Here is a 24,953-nt window from a genome sequence, read left to right as displayed (position 1 = left end):
AGCCGGCGAGAGCGGCAGCTTCGGGAAGGTGAAGAAGCAAGCTGTACAACACTGGGATTGTGTGCGCACCTTGCCAACTGATAGAAAACAGTACCTTTGCACTCTCCTGACTTTTCCAATCACAGGAACATTCGATTGGAAGCTGTTTTGGACAACTTTTCTTTTCTTCCTGCCAAACACTTGGCAGACATCCGTGCAACTTCTAGAACACGATGGGAGATGTTTTCTGTGCTGGCACAGTTTTTCCTAGCCAGACATAGTGGAAAAGCGTTTTGCTAAGATGTAGACTACAAAAGACGCGAAAGACGAAGGTAGGATGCTCTCCGGAGGTAAGAGCCGCTGCCGGGCGTCTTTCGGCAGAAGCCGCGCTAAGGAGAGCACTGTGAGCGGCACAATCGTCTTTGCGCGAAGAAGCCGCTTCTTGGGCTCCGGCAGCCGGCGAGAGCGGCAGCTTCGGGAAGGTGAAGAAGCAAGCTGTACAACACTGGGATTGTGTGCGCACCTTGCCAACTGATAGAAAACAGTACCTTTGCACTCTCCTGACTTTTCCAATCACAGGAACATTCGATTGGAAGCTGTTTTGGACAACTTTTCTTTTCTTCCTGCCAAACACTTGGCAGACATCCGTGCAACTTCTAGAACACGATGGGAGATGTTTTCTGTGCTGGCACAGTTTTTCCTAGCCAGACATAGTGGAAAAGCGTTTTGCTAAGATGTAGACTACAAAAGACGCGAAAGACGAAGGTAGGATGCTCTCCGGAGGTAAGAGCCGCTGCCGGGCGTCTTTCGGCAGAAGCCGCGCTAAGGAGAGCACTGTGAGCGGCACAATCGTCTTTGCGCGAAGAAGCCGCTTCTTGGGCTCCGGCAGCCGGCGAGAGCGGCAGCTTCGGGAAGGTGAAGAAGCAAGCTGTACAACACTGGGATTGTGTGCGCACCTTGCCAACTGATAGAAAACAGTACCTTTGCACTCTCCTGACTTTTCCAATCACAGGAACATTCGATTGGAAGCTGTTTTGGACAACTTTTCTTTTCTTCCTGCCAAACACTTGGCAGACATCCGTGCAACTTCTAGAACACGATGGGAGATGTTTTCTGTGCTGGCACAGTTTTTCCTAGCCAGACATAGTGGAGAAGCTTGTTGCCGAGGTGTAGATGAGAAGAGGAGCTAAAGACGAAGGTAGGATGCTCTCCGGAGGTAAGAGCCGCTGCCGGGCGTCTTTCGGCAGAAGCCGCGCTAAGGAGAGCCCTGTGAGCGGCACAATCGTCTTTGCGCGAAGAAGCCGCTTCTTGGGCTCCGGCAGCCGGCGAGAGCGGCAGCTTCGGGAAGGTGAAGAAGCAAGCTGTACAACACTGGGATTGTGTGCGCACCTTGCCAACTGATAGAAAACAGTACCTTTGCACTCTCCTGACTTTTCCAATCACAGGAACATTCGATTGGAAGCTGTTTTGGACAACTTTTCTTTTCTTCCTGCCAAACACTTGGCAGACATCCGTGCAACTTCTAGAACACGATGGGAGATGTTTTCTGTGCTGGCACAGTTTTTCCTAGCCAGACATAGTGGAAAAGCGTTTTGCTAAGATGTAGACTACAAAAGACGCGAAAGACGAAGGTAGGATGCTCTCCGGAGGTAAGAGCCGCTGCCGGGCGTCTTTCGGCAGAAGCCGCGCTAAGGAGAGCACTGTGAGCGGCACAATCGTCTTTGCGCGAAGAAGCCGCTTCTTGGGCTCCGGCAGCCGGCGAGAGCGGCAGCTTCGGGAAGGTGAAGAAGCAAGCTGTACAACACTGGGATTGTGTGCGCACCTTGCCAACTGATAGAAAACAGTACCTTTGCACTCTCCTGACTTTTCCAATCACAGGAACATTCGATTGGAAGCTGTTTTGGACAACTTTTCTTTTCTTCCTGCCAAACACTTGGCAGACATCCGTGCAACTTCTAGAACACGATGGGAGATGTTTTCTGTGCTGGCACAGTTTTTCCTAGCCAGACATAGTGGAAAAGCGTTTTGCTAAGATGTAGACTACAAAAGACGCGAAAGACGAAGGTAGGATGCTCTCCGGAGGTAAGAGCCGCTGCCGGGCGTCTTTCGGCAGAAGCCGCGCTAAGGAGAGCACTGTGAGCGGCACAATCGTCTTTGCGCGAAGAAGCCGCTTCTTGGGCTCCGGCAGCCGGCGAGAGCGGCAGCTTCGGGAAGGTGAAGAAGCAAGCTGTACAACACTGGGATTGTGTGCGCACCTTGCCAACTGATAGAAAACAGTACCTTTGCACTCTCCTGACTTTTCCAATCACAGGAACATTCGATTGGAAGCTGTTTTGGACAACTTTTCTTTTCTTCCTGCCAAACACTTGGCAGACATCCGTGCAACTTCTAGAACACGATGGGAGATGTTTTCTGTGCTGGCACAGTTTTTCCTAGCCAGACATAGTGGAAAAGCGTTTTGCTAAGATGTAGACTACAAAAGACGCGAAAGACGAAGGTAGGATGCTCTCCGGAGGTAAGAGCCGCTGCCGGGCGTCTTTCGGCAGAAGCCGCGCTAAGGAGAGCACTGTGAGCGGCACAATCGTCTTTGCGCGAAGAAGCCGCTTCTTGGGCTCCGGCAGCCGGCGAGAGCGGCAGCTTCGGGAAGGTGAAGAAGCAAGCTGTACAACACTGGGATTGTGTGCGCACCTTGCCAACTGATAGAAAACAGTACCTTTGCACTCTCCTGACTTTTCCAATCACAGGAACATTCGATTGGAAGCTGTTTTGGACAACTTTTCTTTTCTTCCTGCCAAACACTTGGCAGACATCCGTGCAACTTCTAGAACACGATGGGAGATGTTTTCTGTGCTGGCACAGTTTTTCCTAGCCAGACATAGTGGAAAAGCGTTTTGCTAAGATGTAGACTACAAAAGACGCGAAAGACGAAGGTAGGATGCTCTCCGGAGGTAAGAGCCGCTGCCGGGCGTCTTTCGGCAGAAGCCGCGCTAAGGAGAGCACTGTGAGCGGCACAATCGTCTTTGCGCGAAGAAGCCGCTTCTTGGGCTCCGGCAGCCGGCGAGAGCGGCAGCTTCGGGAAGGTGAAGAAGCAAGCTGTACAACACTGGGATTGTGTGCGCACCTTGCCAACTGATAGAAAACAGTACCTTTGCACTCTCCTGACTTTTCCAATCACAGGAACATTCGATTGGAAGCTGTTTTGGACAACTTTTCTTTTCTTCCTGCCAAACACTTGGCAGACATCCGTGCAACTTCTAGAACACGATGGGAGATGTTTTCTGTGCTGGCACAGTTTTTCCTAGCCAGACATAGTGGAGAAGCTTGTTGCCGAGGTGTAGATGAGAAGAGGAGCTAAAGACGAAGGTAGGATGCTCTCCGGAGGTAAGAGCCGCTGCCGGGCGTCTTTCGGCAGAAGCCGCGCTAAGGAGAGCCCTGTGAGCGGCACAATCGTCTTTGCGCGAAGAAGCCGCTTCTTGGGCTCCGGCAGCCGGCGAGAGCGGCAGCTTCGGGAAGGTGAAGAAGCAAGCTGTACAACACTGGGATTGTGTGCGCACCTTGCCAACTGATAGAAAACAGTATCTTTGCACTCTCCTGACTTTTCCAATCACAGGAACATTCGATTGGAAGCTGTTTTGGACAACTTTTCTTTTCTTCCTGCCAAACACTTGGCAGACATCCGTGCAACTTCTAGAACACGATGGGAGATGTTTTCTGTGCTGGCACAGTTTTTCCTAGCCAGACATAGTGGAAAAGCGTTTTGCTAAGATGTAGACTACAAAAGACGCGAAAGACGAAGGTAGGATGCTCTCCGGAGGTAAGAGCCGCTGCCGGGCGTCTTTCGGCAGAAGCCGCGCTAAGGAGAGCACTGTGAGCGGCACAATCGTCTTTGCGCGAAGAAGCCGCTTCTTGGGCTCCGGCAGCCGGCGAGAGCGGCAGCTTCGGGAAGGTGAAGAAGCAAGCTGTACAACACTGGGATTGTGTGCGCACCTTGCCAACTGATAGAAAACAGTACCTTTGCACTCTCCTGACTTTTCCAATCACAGGAACATTCGATTGGAAGCTGTTTTGGACAACTTTTCTTTTCTTCCTGCCAAACACTTGGCAGACATCCGTGCAACTTCTAGAACACGATGGGAGATGTTTTCTGTGCTGGCACAGTTTTTCCTAGCCAGACATAGTGGAAAAGCGTTTTGCTAAGATGTAGACTACAAAAGACGCGAAAGACGAAGGTAGGATGCTCTCCGGAGGTAAGAGCCGCTGCCGGGCGTCTTTCGGCAGAAGCCGCGCTAAGGAGAGCACTGTGAGCGGCACAATCGTCTTTGCGCGAAGAAGCCGCTTCTTGGGCTCCGGCAGCCGGCGAGAGCGGCAGCTTCGGGAAGGTGAAGAAGCAAGCTGTACAACACTGGGATTGTGTGCGCACCTTGCCAACTGATAGAAAACAGTACCTTTGCACTCTCCTGACTTTTCCAATCACAGGAACATTCGATTGGAAGCTGTTTTGGACAACTTTTCTTTTCTTCCTGCCAAACACTTGGCAGACATCCGTGCAACTTCTAGAACACGATGGGAGATGTTTTCTGTGCTGGCACAGTTTTTCCTAGCCAGACATAGTGGAAAAGCGTTTTGCTAAGATGTAGACTACAAAAGACGCGAAAGACGAAGGTAGGATGCTCTCCGGAGGTAAGAGCCGCTGCCGGGCGTCTTTCGGCAGAAGCCGCGCTAAGGAGAGCACTGTGAGCGGCACAATCGTCTTTGCGCGAAGAAGCCGCTTCTCGGGCTCCGGCAGCCGGCGAGAGCGGCAGCTTCGGGAAGGTGAAGAAGCAAGCTGTACAACACTGGGATTGTGTGCGCACCTTGCCAACTGATAGAAAACAGTACCTTTGCACTCTCCTGACTTTTCCAATCACAGGAACATTCGATTGGAAGCTGTTTTGGACAACTTTTCTTTTCTTCCTGCCAAACACTTGGCAGACATCCGTGCAACTTCTAGAACACGATGGGAGATGTTTTCTGTGCTGGCACAGTTTTTCCTAGCCAGACATAGTGGAAAAGCGTTTTGCTAAGATGTAGACTACAAAAGACGCGAAAGACGAAGGTAGGATGCTCTCCGGAGGTAAGAGCCGCTGCCGGGCGTCTTTCGGCAGAAGCCGCGCTAAGGAGAGCCCTGTGAGCGGCACAATCGTCTTTGCGCGAAGAAGCCGCTTCTTGGGCTCCGGCAGCCGGCGAGAGCGGCAGCTTCGGGAAGGTGAAGAAGCAAGCTGTACAACACTGGGATTGTGTGCGCACCTTGCCAACTGATAGAAAACAGTACCTTTGCACTCTCCTGACTTTTCCAATCACAGGAACATTCGATTGGAAGCTGTTTTGGACAACTTTTCTTTTCTTCCTGCCAAACACTTGGCAGACATCCGTGCAACTTCTAGAACACGATGGGAGATGTTTTCTGTGCTGGCACAGTTTTTCCTAGCCAGACATAGTGGAGAAGCTTGTTGCCGAGGTGTAGATGAGAAGAGGAGCTAAAGACGAAGGTAGGATGCTCTCCGGAGGTAAGAGCCGCTGCCGGGCGTCTTTCGGCAGAAGCCGCGCTAAGGAGAGCCCTGTGAGCGGCACAATCGTCTTTGCGCGAAGAAGCCGCTTCTTGGGCTCCGGCAGCCGGCGAGAGCGGCAGCTTCGGGAAGGTGAAGAAGCAAGCTGTACAACACTGGGATTGTGTGCGCACCTTGCCAACTGATAGAAAACAGTACCTTTGCACTCTCCTGACTTTTCCAATCACAGGAACATTCGATTGGAAGCTGTTTTGGACAACTTTTCTTTTCTTCCTGCCAAACACTTGGCAGACATCCGTGCAACTTCTAGAACACGATGGGAGATGTTTTCTGTGCTGGCACAGTTTTTCCTAGCCAGACATAGTGGAAAAGCGTTTTGCTAAGATGTAGACGACAAGAGAGGCTAAAGAGTGGATGTTAGCAAATGACACCCATCTTCAAAAAAGGCAATTAAGAGGACTCGCCATAGTACAAACCAGCCAGCCTCTTTTTTATCCCCAGGAAGTTGATGAAGCAGCTCTTCCTGGAAATCCTTGCCAGGCACATGACAGATGACCAAATAATGTAGTTAGCATGATTTTTCAGGGGAATTTCATGCTGAACATCACTTTAAACTCCTCTGATGAATCAACTTGACTGGTAGATGAAGGGAATATTATCTGCCTGGGCTTCAGGGAGGTTTTTGACATACCTCTACATGGCATCACACATACATATGGAAGCAATAGTGCAAAGGGGAGGGAATCAGTGTCTTTTCAGTGATGCTGAGGGAAAAGACAAGAGGCAGTGGGCACACACTGAAATACAGGAGATTGCCTTTGAACATCAGTAAATGTTTCTTTACTGTCAGGGTGACTGAACCACGGCACAGACTGCCCAGAAAGATTGTGGAGCCTGGATCTTTGAAGACATTAAAAGTACACCCAGATAGAATCCTGGGCAAGAGGCTCTAGGTATCCTGGTTTAGGCAGGGGGGTTGGGCCTGGTTAGCCCCACCAACCCCTTCCACTCTCTTTCATTCTGTGCTAGTGAATTCTCTTCAAGATGCATTTCAAAGCACTGGCATGACAAAGTTCTGTGCAGACAGAGATCCAAATGGACATGGCATCTAAGTTCCTTAAGCAGTGTTCAAGAAGAATGTAAAACTCTGGCACAAGTGTCTCTTCCCTAACTGAATCCCTTTCATGGGAAAATTCCCAGCTCTAGAAAGATCTTCTGATACGCATGCTTAAGACTGACACTGGCTGAGCAAATTTCTCCCTATGTATATCTAAGACCAGTTAGGATCTTCACCCAAAGTGCTGTCAACATAGTCACAGAATGCCTATTGTTAAGAAGTGACAGCTTCCATCAGAATGGCAGCTATTGGTCCACAAAATGGATTAATGGATGGGAATTATCTACGTGGGTTAAAAACAAAAATAAAGAGTTGGTCTTTATTTATCAATTTCATGGCAATATTGATAAGGGAAGAAAAAGATCTAAGTCCTTGACTTTCTGGACTCGAGGAAAGATTTTAAAAATTCCTTGTAAAAATGTATGATCACAATCAGACTATTGAAACCATTTTAGTTGGGAACAAAGTTCCAAAATTGTCTAGATAGTGGCAAAGAAGCCAAGAAAATAGGAAAGAAACAAAAAGAGAGCAAAAGAGTCAGCTTCAGTGTACAAGCTCGTTCTAGAAGTAGTCTGCTGGGAAAAGGAACCCCCAGCTAAATTTCCAATGTATTCCTGCGCTTGATTCAGTAACTGGTCAATGTAAAAACCAATCCTTTTGTACAACTTCTTCCAGCAACAAAAACTCCAACAGGTTGACACTACCATCATGCCTGTTCCAGACATATTTAAAAGAGAAATGATGATTTTCTTGAAAACCTACTTACATAAAAGTTGCAAGATGGTGGAGGGATTCCCACATCCTCCTTCCTCCATCTGGCTTGAAAGTATATTTGATAAAATATGCAACAAAGCACATGATTTATAAGGGAGAGTCAAATGGATGATTTGGGAATCGATCTCTTGTTGATAGTAAACTTCATATCCACTCGGTGTGACCTTTTTAAAACAAAATGTGGAGCTGAGGCATGAATCTGCCACAACAATTGTAAAGCAAACATACACACTCCCCTTCATATGCCCCCCCCTCCACACACACCTAGGCACACACAGAGATCAGCATAGCAGATCATGAACACCTTGGAAAAGACTGAAATGCTAAATGCCTCTCTTGATGGGCAAAAGAGCTGGTGCAGTAATTCAAATGCCTGGTACAAAAATTCTGTTTAATATTTAGCTCCTATTTAAAACACAGCTTTTCATTTCATTCTATTTACAGAATATTTTCATTTCATTTGTTTCTTTAAAATTACTTAGTTCTCACCTGTTGTATGTCTAGGAATATTTTCTTCCAAAAATAGAAAAAAATAGATGATATCTTTTCAGCAGAAAACATTGGTTGATACAATTTTAAACCATCATGATATGGAAGAATTCTTCTGTCCCTCTCGAAGGTGGAAGAAGCATTTGGATCACAGATCATCTACAATGAAATACTTGACATGTTTAAGATGCTTTCAATCAATTTTGATCGTCAATTGCTTATTTGTTGTAAACAGTAATTTTTCAGTGAAGGGAAAGTGTGTGTGGTATATCTACATGATATGTTCAAAGGCAGTTCCTACTAATGGCCAGGCTGAATTCCAGTAAATAATGTCCCGAATGATATTTTGCCGCCTTCTTTGGCACTTCATGAAATCTTACCCCGATGAAGTGCTGAAACACAGAGATTTTCTCTTAGAGAGTGTCTCATGTTGTAACCTATCCCATGGATTTTATGCTGTAATTCTTATCTCTTTTAAAATTTACTATCTTCTGTACAGTTTTCATGAAACTTTCTGTTACAGTAGTGAATAGCACAGATAAATGTCATTTTGTACAACTTTGAATTTACCCCAAGAGCTGAGAGAAAACTTGATCCTATACTTCAATCCGAGTTTCTTCTATAGTCCAACTTTGTTTCTCTACCATCAAGCTTCTCCTTTGTTGCTGCTCCAAGCCCCGTCCAAGGTGACCTTGAATACTTTCAGGGATGGGACACCCACAACTTCTCTGGGCAACCTGTTCCAGTGTTCCAGCACTCCCACAGTAAAAAAGGCCTTCCTTTCATCTAATATGTGTAGGAAATCATAAATCTAGGCATAGAAGCTTGGAGTGCAAATTTGAAATTCTTTGGATTTGAAGCACATTTTATATGAATACTGACTTACAGATGACTAAAAGATGTTGATGGGCATTTGAGCTGACAAGTTTTGAAAAAGTGCACGGAAATTAAAATTGAAACCACTAAAATTAAAAACTCCTTGCCATTTTCTTTTTCCTCTCCTATTCAAAATTGCATATGTCAGATATCAGTGCTTCATGCAAACCTCTCAGATGCTCTCAGAGAAAAAGCTTTTCTTTCAGACTAAGTTGCGGTTGACGTAGAACACTAGCAGGAGTGAAAGATTTTCTGGGCATCGGGGCAGCCCGTTCTCCTTGGATTTGTGTGCAGAATGCATTTTATCCAAACTGGAAAATAGATCCCAGCTCTGTTCTATTCATCATCCTTACTTCATCAGGCCAGAAGATTCTGTGAAAAGTAGCCTGTGGACCTTGAAGACAGCGCATGTGAACCAGATGAGAGGTGATAGAGAAGTTGAGGGAGAGAAGAAAGAGCATGAGGCTGAAACCAGAAAGTATTTCTCCACGTGATCATGGAAGATTGCAGGAGCCACTTGGTACTATCAAACCAGCCCAACTTGGCACTTGTGCCACCTTGGGTCTGGGAGCCATGTTGCATATCGTGCATTTTAAGGAGCCAGCTGGCCACACCCAGCCATATGCCCCCAAACACAAACCAAGGCCCTTTTCTCTGGCAAACAAAACTCAACTGCCCCTCTTCTGGATGGCAGATTGCAGGAACCACTTGGTACTATCAAACCAGCCCAACTTGGCACTGGTGCCACCATGGGTCTGGTCACCATCCTGCCTATTGTAGCTTTTCAGGAGCCAGCCGGTCACTCTCAGCCATAGGCCCCCAAACACAAACCTCGGCCCGTTTCCCTGGCAAACAAAAGTAAGCTGCCCCGCTTCTGGATGGCAGATTGCAGGAGCTACTTAGTACTATCAAATCAGCCCGACTTGGCACAGGTGCCACCTTGGATCTGGGAACCATCCTGTGTATCGTGGATTTTCAGGGGCCAGCCGGCCACTCTCAGCCATATGCCCCCAAAAACAAACCACGGACCTTTTCTCTGGCAAACAAAAATCAGCTGCCCCACTTCTGGATGGCAGATTGCAGGAGCCACTTGGGACTATCACACCAGCACAACATGGCACTGCTGCCACCTTGGATCTGGGAACAATCCTGCGTATCGTACATATTCAGGAACCAGCCGAACACTCCCAGCCACAGGCCCCCAAACACAAACAACGGCCCTTTTCTCTGGCAAACAAAACTCAACTGCCCCTCTTCTGGATGGCAAATTGCAGGACGCACTTGGTACTACAAAAAGAGCCCGACTTGGCAGTGGTGCCACCTTGGCTCTGGGAACCATCCTGCGTATCGAGCATTTTAAGGAGCCAGCCGGCAATTCCCAGCCGTATGCCCCAAAAAGAAACCATGGACCTTTTCTCTGGCAAAAAAAACTCAGCTGTCCCGCTTCTGGATGGCAGATTGCAGGAGTTACTTTGAACCATACAACCAGCCTTACTTGGCACTGGTGCCACCTTGGATCTGGGAACCATCCTGCCTATCGTTGATTTTCAGGGGCCAGCCGGCCACTCTCAGCCATAGGCCCCCAAACACAAACCACAGCCCTTTTCTCTAGCAAAAAAAATTCAACTGCCCCGCTTCTGGATGGCAAATTGCAGGAGCCACTGGGTACTACAAAAACAGCCTGACTTGGCACTGGTGCCACCTTGCGTCTGGTTACCATGCGGCGTATCGTGCATTTTAAGGAGCCAGGTGGCCACTCCCAGCCATATGCCCCCAAACACAACCCACGGCCCTTTTCTCTGGCAAACAAAACTCAGCTGCCCCGCTTCTGGATGGCAGATTGCAGGAGACACTTGGTACTATCAAACCAGCCCGACTTGGCACTGGTGCCACCTTGGGTCTGGGAACCATCCTGCGTATTGTGGATTGTCAGGAGACAGCCAACCACTCTCGGCCACAGAGCCCAATCAAAAACAAAGGTCCGTTTCCCTGGCAAAAAAAACTCAGCTGCCCCGCTTCTGGATGGGAGATTGCAGGAGGCACTTGACACTGTCAAACGAGCCCCACTTGGCACTGGTGCCACCTTGGGTCTGGGAACCATGCTGCGTATCGTGGATTTTCAGGAGCCAGCCGGCCACTGCCAGCCACAGGCCCCCAAACACAAACCACAGCCTTTTTCTCTGGCAAACAAAACTCAGCTGCCCCGCTTCTGGATGGCAGATTGCAGGAGCCACTTGGTACTATCAAACCAGCCCGACTTGGCACTGGTGCCACCTTGGGTCTGGGAACCATCCTGCCTATCGTGGATTTTAAGGAGCCAGCCGGCTACTCCCAGCCACAGGCCCCCAACAAAAACCACGGCCCTTTTTTCTCGCAAACAAAACTTAGCTGCCTCACTTCTGGATGGCAGATTGCAGGAGCCACTTGGTGTAATCAAACCAGCCCGACTTGGCACTGGTGCCACCTTGGGTCTGGGAACCATCCTGCGTATCGTGGATTCTAAGGAGCCAGCCGGCCACTCCCAGCCACAGGCCCCCAAACAAAATCAACGGCGCTGTTCCCTGGAAAACAAAACACGCCTGCCAACTTTTTGATGGAGTTTGCAGGAGCCACTTGGTACTATCAAACCAGCCCGACTTGGCACTGGTGCCACCTTGGGTCTGGGAACCATCCTGCGTATCGTGGATTCTAAGGAGCCAGCCGGCCACTCCTAGCCACAGGCCCCCAAACAAAAACCTAGGCCTATTTCTCTGGCAAACAAAAGTAAGCTGCCCTGCTTCTGGATGGCAGATTGCAGGAGACACTTGGTACTATCAAACCAGCCCAACTTGGCACTGGTGCCACCTTGGATCTGGGAACCATGCTCTGTATCGTGGATATTCAGGGGCCAGCCGGCCACTCTCAGCCATATGCCCCCAAAAACAAACCACGGACCTTTTCTCTGGCAAACAAAAATCAGCTGCCCCACTTCTGGATGGCAGATTGCAGGAGCCACTTGGTACTATCACACCAGCACAACATGGCACTGCTGCCACCTTGGATCTGGGAACAATCCTGCGTATCGTACATATTCAGGAACCAGCCGAACACTCCCAGCCACAGGCCCCCAAACACAAACAACGGCCCTTTTCTCTGGCAAACAAAACTCAACTGCCCCTCTTCTGGATGGCAAATTGCAGGACGCACTTGGTACTACAAAAAGAGCCCGACTTGGCAGTGGTGCCACCTTGGCTCTGGGAACCATCCTGCGTATCGAGCATTTTAAGGAGCCAGCCGGCAATTCCCAGCCGTATGCCCCAAAAAGAAACCATGGACCTTTTCTCTGGCAAAAAAAACTCAGCTGTCCCGCTTCTGGATGGCAGATTGCAGGAGTTACTTTGAACCATACAACCAGCCTTACTTGGCACTGGTGCCACCTTGGATCTGGGCACCATCCTGCCTATCGTTGATTTTCAGGGGCCAGCCGGCCACTCTCAGCCATAGGCCCCCAAACACAAACCACAGCCCTTTTCTCTAGCAAAAAAAATTCAACTGCCCCGCTTCTGGATGGCAAATTGCAGGAGCCACTGGGTACTACAAAAACAGCCTGACTTGGCACTGGTGCCACCTTGCGTCTGGTTACCATGCGGCGTATCGTGCATTTTAAGGAGCCAGGTGGCCACTCCCAGCCATATGCCCCCAAACACAACCCACGGCCCTTTTCTCTGGCAAACAAAACTCAGCTGCCCCGCTTCTGGATGGCAGATTGCAGGAGACACTTGGTACTATCAAACCAGCCCGACTTGGCACTGGTGCCACCTTGGGTCTGGGAACCATCCTGCGTATTGTGGATTGTCAGGAGACAGCCGACCACTCTCGGCCACAGAGCCCAATCAAAAACAAAGGTCCGTTTCCCTGGCAAAAAAAACTCAGCTGCCCCGCTTCTGGATGGGAGATTGCAGGAGGCACTTGACACTGTCAAACGAGCCCCACTTGGCACTGGTGCCACCTTGGGTCTGGGAACCATGCTGCGTATCGTGGATTTTCAGGAGCCAGCCGGCCACTGCCAGCCACAGGCCCCCAAACACAAACCACAGCCTTTTTCTCTGGCAAACAAAACTCAGCTGCCCCGCTTCTGGATGGCAGATTGCAGGAGCCACTTGGTACTATCAAACCAGCCCGACTTGGCACTGGTGCCACCTTGGGTCTGGGAACCATCCTGCCTATCGTGGATTTTAAGGAGCCAGCCGGCTACTCCCAGCCACAGGCCCCCAACAAAAACCACGGCCCTTTTTTCTCGCAAACAAAACTTAGCTGCCTCACTTCTGGATGGCAGATTGCAGGAGCCACTTGGTGTAATCAAACCAGCCCGACTTGGCACTGGTGCCACCTTGGGTCTGGGAACCATCCTGCGTATCGTGGATTCTAAGGAGCCAGCCGGCCACTCCCAGCCACAGGCCCCCAAACAAAATCAACGGCGCTGTTCCCTGGAAAACAAAACACGCCTGCCAACTTTTTGATGGAGTTTGCAGGAGCCACTTGGTACTATCAAACCAGCACAACTTGGCACTGGTGCCACCTTGGGTCTGGGAACCATCCTGCGTATCGTGGATTCTAAGGAGCCAGCCGGCCACTCCTAGCCACAGGCCCCCAAACAAAAACCTAGGCCTATTTCTCTGGCAAACAAAAGTAAGCTGCCCTGCTTCTGGATGGCAGATTGCAGGAGACACTTGGTACTATCAAACCAGCCCAACTTGGCACTGGTGCCACCTTGGATCTGGGAACCATGCTCTGTATCGTGGATATTCAGGGGCCAGCCGGCCACTCTCAGCCATATGTCCCCAAACAGAAACCTCGGCCCGTTTCTCTGGCAAACAAAACTCAACTGCCCCTCTTCTGGATGGCAAATTGCAGGATGAACTTGATACTAAAACCGCAGGCCGACTTGGTAGTGGTGACACCTTGGGCCTGGGAACCATCATGCGTATCGAGCATTTTAAGGAGCCAGCCGGCCACTCCCAGCAATATGCCCCCAAAAACAATCCACGGAATTTTCCTCTGGCAAACAAAAATCAGCTGCCTCGCTTCTGGATGGCAGATTGCAGGAGCCACTTTGCACCATCAAACCAGCCCGACTTGGCACTGGTGCCACATTGCATCTGGGAACCATGCTGCCTAGCGTGGATTTTCAGGAGCCAGCCGGCCACTCTCAGCTATATGCCCCCAAACAAAACCCACGGCCCGTTTCCCTGGCAAACAAAATTAAGCTGCCCCGCTTCTGGATGGCAGATTGCAGGACGCACTTGGTAGTATCAAACCAGCAAAACTTGGCACTGGTGCCACCTTGGGTCTGGGAACCATCCTGCGTATCGTGGGTTCAAAGGAGCCAGCCGGTCACTCCCAGCCACAGGCCCCCAAATACAAACAATGTTGCTTTTCCCTGGAAAACAAAACTCGCCTGCCAACTTTTTGATGGCAGATTGCAGGAGCCACTTGGTACTATCAAACCAGCCCAACTTGGCACTGGTGCCACCATGGGTCTGGTAACCATCCTGCCTATTGTAGCTTTCCAGGAGCCAGCCGGTCACTCCCAGCCATAGGTCCCCAGTCACAAACCTCGGCCCGTTTCCCTGGCAAACAAAAGTAAGCTACCCCGCTTCTGGATGGCAGATTGCAGGAGACACTTGGTACTATCAAACCAGCCCAACTTGGCACTGGTGCCACCTTGGGTCTGGGAACCATGCTGCGTAACACAGATTCTAAGGCGCCAGTCAGCCACTACGAGCCACAAGCCCCCAAACACAAACAACGGCGCTATTCTCTGGCAAACAAAACTCAACTGCCCCTCTTCTGGATGGCAAATTGCAGGACGCACTTGGTACTATAAAAACAGCCCGACTTGGCACTGGTGCCCCCTTGGGTCTGGGAACCATCCTGCGTATCGATCTTTTTAATGAGACAGCCGGCCACTCCCAGCCATATGCCCCCAAACACAACCCACGGCCCTTTTCTCTGGCAAACAAAACTCAACTGCACCGCTTCTGGATGGCAGATTGCAGGAGCCACTTGGTACTATCAAACCAGCCCGACTTGGCACTGGTGCCACCTTGGGTCTGGGAACCATCCTGCGTATTGTGGGTTGTCAGGAGCCAGCCGAACACTCTCGGCCACAGACCCCAATTAAAAACAACGGCCCGTTTCACAGGGAAACAAAACTCAGCTGCCCCGCTTCTGGATGGGAGATTGCAGGAGGCACTTGGTGTAATCAAACCAGCCCGACTTGGCACTGGTGCCACCTTGGGTCTGGGAACCATGCTGCGTATCGTGGATTCTAAGGAGCCAGCCGGCCACTCCTAGCCACAGGCCCCCAAACAAAAACCTAGGCCTATTTCTCTGGCAAACAAAAGTAAGCTGCCCTGCTTCTGGATGGCAGATTGCAGGAGACACTTGGTACTATCAAACCAGCCCGACTTGGCACTGGTGCCACCTTGGATCTGGGAACCATGCTCTGTATCGTGGATATTCAGGGGCCAGCCGGCCACTCTCAGCCATATGTCCCCAAACAGAAACCTCGGCCCGTTTCTCTGGCAAACAAAACTCAACTGCCCCTCTTCTGGATGGCAAATTGCAGGATGAACTTGATACTAAAACCGCAGGCCGACTTGGTAGTGGTGACACCTTGGGCCTGGGAACCATCATGCGTATCGAGCATTTTAAGGAGCCAGCCGGCCACTCCCAGCAATATGCCCCCAAAAACAATCCACGGAATTTTCCTCTGGCAAACAAAAATCAGCTGCCTCGCTTCTGGATGGCAGATTGCAGGAGCCACTTTGCACCATCAAACCAGCCCGACTTGGCACTGGTGCCACATTGCATCTGGGAACCATGCTGCCTAGCGTGGATTTTCAGGAGCCAGCCGGCCACTCTCAGCTATATGCCCCCAAACAAAACCCACGGCCCGTTTCCCTGGCAAGCAAAATTAAGCTGCCCCGCTTCTGGATGGCAGATTGCAGGACGCACTTGGTAGTATCAAACCAGCAAAACTTGGCACTGGTGCCACCTTGGGTCTGGGAACCATCCTGCGTATCGTGGGTTCAAAGGAGCCAGCCGGTCACTCCCAGCCACAGGCCCCCAAATACAAACAATGTCGCTTTTCCCTGGAAAACAAAACTCGCCTGCCAACTTTTTGATGGCAGATTGCAGGAGCCACTTGGTACTATCAAACCAGCCCAACTTGGCACTGGTGCCACCATGGGTCTGGTAACCATCCTGCCTATCGTAGCTTTCCAGGAGCCAGCCGGTCACTCCCAGCCATAGGTCCCCAGTCACAAACCTCGGCCCGTTTCCCTGGCAAACAAAAGTAAGCTACCCCGCTTCTGGATGGCAGATTGCAGGAGCCACTTGGTACTATCAAACCAGCCCAACTTGGCACTGGTGCCACCTTGGGTCTGGGAACCATGCTGCGTAACACAGATTCTAAGGCGCCAGTCGGCCACTACGAGCCACAAGCCCCCAAACACAAACAACGGCGCTATTCTCTGGCAAACAAAACTCAACTGCCCCTCTTCTGGATGGCAAATTGCAGGACGCACTTGGTACTATAAAAACAGCCCGACTTGGCACTGGTGCCCTCTTGGGTCTGGGAACCATCCTGCGTATCGAACTTTTTAATGAGACAGCCGGCCACTCCCAGCCATATGCCCCCAAACACAACCCACGGCCCTTTTCTCTGGCAAACAAAACTCAACTGCACCGCTTCTGGATGGCAGATTGCAGGAGCCACTTGGTACTATCAAACCAGCCCAACTTGGCACTGGTGCCACCTTGGGTCTGGGAACCATCCTGCGTATTGTGGGTTGTCAGGAGCCAGCCGAACACTCTCGGCCACAGACCCCAATTAAAAATAACGGCCCGTTTCACAGGCAAACAAAACTCAGCTGCCCCGCTTCTGGATGGGAGATTGCAGGAGCCACTGGGTACTATGAAACCAGCCCTACTTGGCACTGATGCCACCTTGGGTCTGGGAACCATGCTGCGTATCATGGATTTTCAGGAGCCAGCCGGCCACTGCCAGCCACAGGCCCCGAAACACAAAAAACAGCCTTTTTCTATGGCAAACAAAATTCAGCTGCCCCGCTTCTGGATGGCAGATTGCAGGAACCACTTGGTACTAACAAACCAGCCCGACTTGGCACTGATGCCACCTTGGGTCTGGGAACCATCCTGCGTATCGTGGATTCTAAGGAGCCAGCTGGCCACTCCCAGCCACAGGCCCCAAAACACACACAACGGTGCTTTTCCCTGGAAAACAAAACTCGCCTGCCAAACTTTTGATGGCAGATTGCAGGAGCCACTTGGTATTATCAAACCAGCCCAACTTGGCACTGGTGCCACCATGGGTCTGGTCACCATCCTGCCTATCGTAGCTTTTCAGGAGCCAGCCAGCCACCCCCAGCCAGAGGCCCCCAGACAAATATTTCGGCCCGTTTCCCTGGCAAACAAAAGTAAGCTGCCCCGCTTCTGGATGGCAGATTGCAGGAGCCACTTGGTACCATCAAACCAGCCCAACTTGGCACTGGTGCCAACTCAGGTCTGGGAACCATCCTGCGTATCGTGGGTTCTAAGGAGCCAGCTGGCCACTCCCAGCCACAGGCACCCAAACACAAACAACGGCGCTTTTCCCTGGAAAACAAAACTCGCCTGCCAACTTTTTGATGGCAGATTGCAGGAGCCACTTGGTACTATCAAACCAGCCCAACTTGGAGCTGGTGCCACCATGGGTCTGGTCACCATCCTGCCTATCGTAGCTTTTCAGGAGCCAGCCGGTCACTCCCAGCCATAGGCCCCCAGACACAAACCTCGGCCCGTTTCCCTGGCAAACAAAAGTAAGCTGCCCCGCTTCTGCATGGCAGATTGCAGGAGCTACTTAGTACTATCAAACCAGCCCGACTTGGCACTGGTGACACCTGTGGTCTGGGAACCATCCTGCCTATCGTGGATTTTCAGGGGCCAGCCGGCCACTCTCAGCCATATGCCCCAAAAACAAACCACGGCCCTTTTCTCTGGCAAACAAAACTCAACTGCCCCTCTTCTGGATGGCAAATTTTAGGACGCACTTTGTACTACGAAAACCGCCCGACGTGGCACTGGTGCCACCTTGTGTCAGGGAACCATCCTGCATATCGAGCTTTTTAAGGAGCCAGCCGGCCACGCCCAGCTATATACCCCCAAAAACAAACCACGGATCATTTCTCTTGGAAACAAAAATCCGCTGCCCCGCGTCTGGATGGCAGATTGCAGGAGCCACTTTGCACCATCAAACCAGCCCGACTTGGCACTGGTGCCACCTTGGGTCTGGGAACAATCCTGCATATCGTGGATTCTAAGGAGCCAGCCGGCCACTCCCTGCCACAGGCCCCCAAACACAAACAACGGCGCTTTTCCCTGGAAAACAAAACTCGCCTGCCAACTTTTTGATGGCAGATTGCAGGAGCCACATGGTACTATCAAACCAGCCCAACTTGGCACTGGTGCCACCTCTGGTCTGGGAACCATCCTGCCTATCGTAGCTTTTCAGGAGCCAGCCGGTCACTCCCAGCCATAGACACCCAGACACAAACCTCGGCCCGTTTCCCTGGAAAACAAAAGTAAGTTACCCCGCTTCTGGATGGCAGATTGCAGGAGCCACTTGGTACTATCAAATCAGCCCAACTTGGCACTGGTGCCACCATGGGTCTGGTAAACATCCTGCCTATCGTAGCTTTTCAGGAGCCAGCCGGTCACTCCCTGCCATAGGCCCCCGGACACAAACCTCGGCCCGTTTCCCTGGCAAACAAAAGTAAGCTGCCCCGCTTTTGGATGGCAGATTGCAGGATGCACTTGGTACTTACAAACCAGCCCGACTTGGCCCTGGTGCCACCTTGGCTCTGGGAACCATGCTGCGTAACGTAGATTCTACGAGGACAGGCGGCCACTCCCAGCCACAGGCCTCTAAACAAAAACAACGGCGCTTTTCCCTGGAAAACAAAACTCGCCTGCCAACTTCTTGATGGCAGATTGCAGGAGCCACTTGGTACTATCAAACCAGCCCAACTTGGCACTGGTGCCACCATGGGTCTGGTCACCATCCTGCCTATCGTAGCTTTTCAGGAGCCAGCCGCTCACTCCCAGCCATAGGCCCCCAGACAAATACCTCGGCACGTTTGCCTGGCAAACAAAAGTAGGCTGCCCCGCTTCTGGATGGCAAATTGCAGGACGCACTTGGTACTACGAAAACAGCCCGACTTGGCACTGATGCCACCTTGGGTCAGGGAACAATCCTGTGTATAGATCTTTTTAAGGAGCCAGCCGGCCACGTCCAGTCATATACCCCCAAAAAAAAAACCACGGAACTTTTCTCCAGCAAACAAAAATCCGCTGCCCCGCGTCTGGATGGCAGATTGCAGGAGCTATTTAGTATTATCAAACCAGCCCGACTTGGCACTGGTGGCACCATGAGTCTGGTAACCATCCTGCCTATCGTAGCTTTTCAGTAGTCAGCCGGTCACTCCCAGCCATAGGCCCCCAGACAAATACCTCGGCCCGTTTCCCTGGGAAACAAAAGTAAGCTGTCCCGCTTCTGGATGGCAGATTGCAGGAGCCACTTGGTACTATCAAACCAGCCCAACTTGTTCCCAGACCCAAGGTGGCACCAGTGCCAAGTGGGGCTGGTTTGATGGTGCAACGTGGCTCCTGCAATCTGCCATCCAAAAGCGGGGCAGCTTACTTTTGTTTGCCAGGGAAACGGGCCGAGGTTTGTGTCTGGGGGTCTATGGCTGGGAGTGACCGGCTGGCTCCTGAAAAGCTACGATAGGCAGGATGGTTCCCAGACCAGAGGTGGCACCAGTGCCAAGTTGGGCTGGTTTGATAGTACCAAGTGGCTCCTGCAATCTGCCATCAAAAAGTTGGCAGGCGAGTTTTGTTTTCCAGGGAAAAGCGCCGTAGTTTTTGTTTGGGGGCCTGTGGCTCAGAGTGGCCGGGTGGCTGCTTAGAATCCACGATACGCAGGATGGTTCCCAGACCCAAGGTTGCACCAGTGCCAAGTCGGGCTGGTTTGACACAACCAAGTGGCTCCTGCAATCTGCCATCCAGAATCGGGGCAGCTTAATTTTGTTTACCAGGGAAACGGTCCGAGGTTTGTGTCTGGGGGCCTATGGCTGGGAGTGACCGGCTGGCTCCTGAAATGCTACAATAGGCAGGATGGTTCCCAGACCCAGAGTGGCACCAGTGCCAAGTTGGGATGATTTGATAGTACCAAGTGGCTCCTGCAATCTGCCATCAAAATTTGGCAGGCGAATTTTGTTTTCCAGGGAAAAGCGCCGTTGTTTGTGTTTGGGGGCCTGTGGCTGGGAGTGGCCGGCTGGCTCCTTAGAATCCACGATATGCAGGATTGTTCCCAGACCCAAGGTGGCACCAGTGCCAAGTCGGGCTGGTTTGATGGTGCAAAGTGGCTCGTGCAATATGCCATACAGACGCGGGGCAGCGGATTTTTGTTTCCAAGAGAAATGGTCCGTGGTTTGTTTTTGGGGGTATATAGCTGGGCGTGGCCGGCTGGCTCCTTAAAAAGCTCGATATGCAGGATGGTTCCCTGACACAAGGTGGCACCAGTGCCACGTCGGGCGGTTTTCGTAGTACAAAGTGCGTCCTAAAATTTGCCATCCAGAAGAGGGGCAGTTGAGTTTTGTTTGCCAGAGAAAAGGGCCGTGGTTTGTTTTTGGGGGCATATGGCTGAGAGTGGCCGGCTGGCTCCTGAAAAGCTACGATAGGCAGGATGTTTACCAGACCCATGGTGGCACCAGTGCCAAGTTGGGCTGATTTGATAGTACCAAGTGGCTCCTGCAATCTGCCATCCAGAATCGGGGTAGCTTACTTTTGTTTGCCAGGGAAACGGGCCGAGGTTTGTGTCTGGGGGTCTATGGTTGGGAGTGGCCGGCTGGCTCCTTAGAAACCACGATACGCAGCATGGTTCCCAGACAAGAGGTGCCACCAGTGCCAAGTTGGGCTGGTTTGATACTACCAAGTGGTTCCTGCAATCTGCCATCCAGAAGCGGGGCAGCTTACTTTTGTTTGCCAGGGAAACGGATCGTTGTTTGTGTTTGGGGGCCTATGGCTGGGACTGACCGGCTGGCTCCATAAAATCCACGATACGCAGGATGGTTCCCAGACCAGAGGTGGCACCAGTGCCAAGTCGGGCTGGTTTGATAGTACCAAGTGGCTCCTGCAATCTGCCATCCAGAAGCGGGGCAGCTTACTTTTGTTTGCCAGGGAAACGGGCCGAGGTTTGTGTCTCGGGGCCTATGGCAGGCAGTGACCGGCTGGCTCCTGAAAAGCTACGATAGGCAGGATGGTGACCAGACCCATGGTGGCACCAGTGCCAAGTTGGGCTGGTTTGATAGTACCAAGTTGCTCCTGCAATCTGCCATCAAAAAGTTGGCAGGCGAGTTTTGTTTTCCAGGGAAAAGCGCCGTTGTTTGTGTTTGGGGGCCTGTGGTTGGGAGTGGCCGGCTGGCTCCTTAGAAACCACGATACGCAGGATGGTTCCCAGACCAGAGGTGGCACCAGTGCCAAGTCGGGCTGGTTTGATAGTACCAAGTGGCTCCTGCAATCTGCCATCCAGAAGCGGGGCAGCTTACTTTTGTTTGCCACGGAAACGGGCCGTTGTTTGTGTTTGGGGGCCTGTGGCTGGGAGTGGCCGGCTGGCTCCTTAGAATCCACGATACGCAGGATGGTTCCCAGACCAGAGGTGGCACCAGTGCCAAGTCGGGCTGGTTTGATAGTACCAAGTGGCTCCTGCAATCTGCCATCCAGAAGCGGGGCAGCTTAATTTTCTTTGCCAGGGAAACGGGCCGAGCTTTGTGTCTGGGGGCCTATGGCTGGGAGTGACCGGCTGGCTCCTGAAAAGTTACGATAGGCAGGATGGTGACCAGACCCATGGTGGCACCAGTGCCAAGTTGGGCTGATTTGATAGTACCAAGTGGCTCCTGCAATCTGCCATCAAAGCGTTGGTAGGCGAGTTTTGTTTTCCCGGGAAAAGCGCCGTTGTTTGTGTTTGGGGGCCTGTGGCTGTGAGTGGCCGGCTGGCTCCTTAGAATCCACGATACGCAGGATGGTTCCCAGACTTGTCGTGGCACCAGTGCCAAGTCCGGCTGGTTTGATAGTACCAAGTGGATCCTGCAATCTGCCATCCAGAAGCGGGGCAGCTTACTTTTGTTTGCCAGGGAAACGGGCCGAGGTTTTTGTCTGGGGGCCTATGGCTGGGAGTGACCGGCTGGCTCCTGAAAAGCTACGATAGGCAGGATGGTGACCAGACCCATGGTGGCAGCAGTGCCAAGTTGGGCTGGTTTGATAGTACCAAGTGGCTCCTGCAATCTGCCATCAAAAAGTTGGCAGGCGAGTTTTGTTTTCCAGGGAAAAGCGCCGTTGTTTGTGTTTGGGTGCCTGTGGTGGGAGGGGCCGGCTGGCTCTTTAGAATCCACGATACGCAGGATGGTTCCCAGACCAGTGGTGGCACCAGTGCCAAGTCGGGCGGGTTTGATAGTAACAAGTGCGTCCTACAATCTGCCATCCAGAAGCGGGGCAGCTTACTTTTGTTTGCCAGGGAAACGGGCCGAGGTTTTTGTCTGGGGGCCTATGGCTGGGAGTGACCGGCTGGCTCCTGAAAAGCTACGATAGGCAGGATGGTGACCAGACCCATGGCGGCACCAGTGCCAAGTTGGGCTGGTTTGATAGTACCAAGTGGCTCCTGCAATCTGCCATCAAAAAGTTGGCAGGCGAGTTTTGTTTTCCTGGGAAAAGCGCCGTTGTTTGTGTTTGGGGGCCTGTGGCTGGGAGTGGCCGGCTGGCTCCTTAGAATCCACGATACGCAGGATGGTTCCCAGACCAGAGGTGGCACCAGTGCCAAGTCGGGCTGGTTTGATAGTACCAAGTGGCTCCTGCAATCTGCCATCCAGAAGCGGGGCAGCTTACTTTTGTTTGCCAGGGAAACGGGCCGAGCTTTGTGTCTGGGGGCCTATGGCTGGGAGTGACCGGCTGGGTCCTGAAAACTACGATAGGCAGGATGGTGACCAGACCCATGGTGGCACCAGTGCCAAGTTGGGCTGGTTTGATAGTACCAAGTGGCTCCTGCAATCTGCCATCAAGAAGTTGGCAGGCGAGTTTTGTTTTCCAGGGAAAAGCGCCGTTGTTTGTGTTTGGGGGCCTGTGGTTGGGAGTGGCCGGCTGGCTCCTTAGAAACCACGATACGCAGGATGGTTCCCAGAGCAGAGGTGGCACCAGTGCCAAGTCGGGCTGGTTTGATAGTACCAAGTGGCTCCTGCAATCTGCCATCCAGAAGCGGGGCAGCTTACTTTTGTTTGCCACGGAAACGGGCCGTTGTTTGTGTTTGGGGGCCTGTGGCTGGGAGTGGCCGACTGGCTCCTTAGAATCCACGATACGCAGGATGGTTCCCAGACCAGAGGTGGCACCAGTGCCAAGTCGGGCTGGTTTGATAGTACCATGTGGCTCCTGCAATCTGCCATCCAGAAGCGGGGCAGCTTAATTTTCTTTGTCAGGGAAACGGGCCGAGATTTGTGTCTGGGGGCCTATGGCTGGGAGTGACCGGCTGGCTCCTGAAAAGTTACGATAGGCAGGATGGTGACCAGACCCATGGTGGCACGAGTGCCAAGTTGGGCTGATTTGATAGTACCAAGTGGCTCCTGCAATCTGCCATCAAAACGTTGGTAGGCGAGTTTTGTTTTCCAGGGAAAAGCGCCGTTGTTTGTGTTTGGGGGCCTGTGGCTGTGAGTGGCCGGCTGGCTCCTTAGAATCCACGATACGCAGGATGGTTCCCAGACTTGTCGTGGCACCAGTGCCAAGTCCGGCTGGTTTGATAGTACCAAGTGGATCCTGCAATCTGCCATCCAGAAGCGGGGCAGCTTACTTTTGTTTGCCAGGGAAACGGGCCGAGGTTTTTGTCTGGGGGCCTATGGCTGGGAGTGACCGGCTGGCTCCTGAAAAGCTACGATAGGCAGGATGGTGACCAGACCCATGGTGGCAGCAGTGCCAAGTTGGGCTGGTTTGATAGTACCAAGTGGCTCCTGCAATCTGCCATCAAAAAGTTGGCAGGCGAGTTTTGTTTTCCAGGGAAAAGCGCCGTTGTTTGTGTTTGGGTGCCTGTGGCTGGGAGTGGCCGGCTGGCTCTTTAGAATACACGATACGCAGGATGGTTCCCAGACCAGTGGTGGCACCAGTGCCAAGTCGGGCGGGTTTGATAGTAACAAGTGCGTCCTACAATCTGCCATCCAGAAGCGGGGCAGCTTACTTTTGTTTTCCAGGGAAACGGGCCGAGGTTTTTGTCTGGGGGCCTATGGCTTGGAGTGACCGGCTGGCTCGTGAAAAGCTACGATAGGCAGGATGGTGACCAGACCCATGGCGGCACCAGTGCCAAGTTGGGCTGGTTTGATAGTACCAAGTGGCTCCTGCAATCTGCCATCAAAAAGTTGGCAGGCGAGTTTTGTTTTCCAGGGAAAAGCGCCGTTGTTTGTGTTTGGGGGCCTGTGGCTGGGAGTGGCCGGCTGGCTCCTTAGAATCCACGATACGCAGGATGGTTCCCAGACCAGAGGTGGCACCAGTGCCAAGTCGGGCTGGTTTGATAGTACCAAGTGGCTCCTGCAATCTGCCATCCAGAAGCGGGGCAGCTTACTTTTGTTTGCCAGGGAAACGGGCCGAGCTTTGTGTCTGGGGGCCTATGGCTGGGAGTGACCGGCTGGCTCCTGAAAAGCTACGATAGGCAGGATGGTGACCAGACCCATGGTGGCACCAGTGCCAAGTTGGGCTGGTTTGATAGTACCAAGTGGCTCCTGCAATCTGCCATCAAAAAGTTGGCAGGGTAGTTTTCTTTACCAGGGAAAAGCGCCGTTGTTTTTGTTTGGGGGCCTATGGCTGGGAGTGGCCGGCTGGCTCCTTAGAATCCACGATACGCAGGATGGTTCCTAGACTTGACGTGGCACCAGTGCCAAGTTGGGCTGGTTTGATAGTACCAAGTGCGTCCTGCAATCTGCCATCCAGAAGTGGGGTAGCTTACTTTTGTTTGCCAGGGAAACGGGCCGAGGTTTGTGTCTCGGGGCGTATGGCTGGGAGTGACCGGCTGGCTCCTGAAAAGCTACGATAGGCAGGAT

Source organism: Melospiza melodia, chromosome 1 (genome assembly GCF_035770615.1).
Source record: "Melospiza melodia melodia isolate bMelMel2 chromosome 1, bMelMel2.pri, whole genome shotgun sequence".
Classification (NCBI taxonomy): domain Eukaryota; kingdom Metazoa; phylum Chordata; class Aves; order Passeriformes; family Passerellidae; genus Melospiza; species Melospiza melodia.
This window is presented reverse-complemented; position numbering follows the sequence as displayed.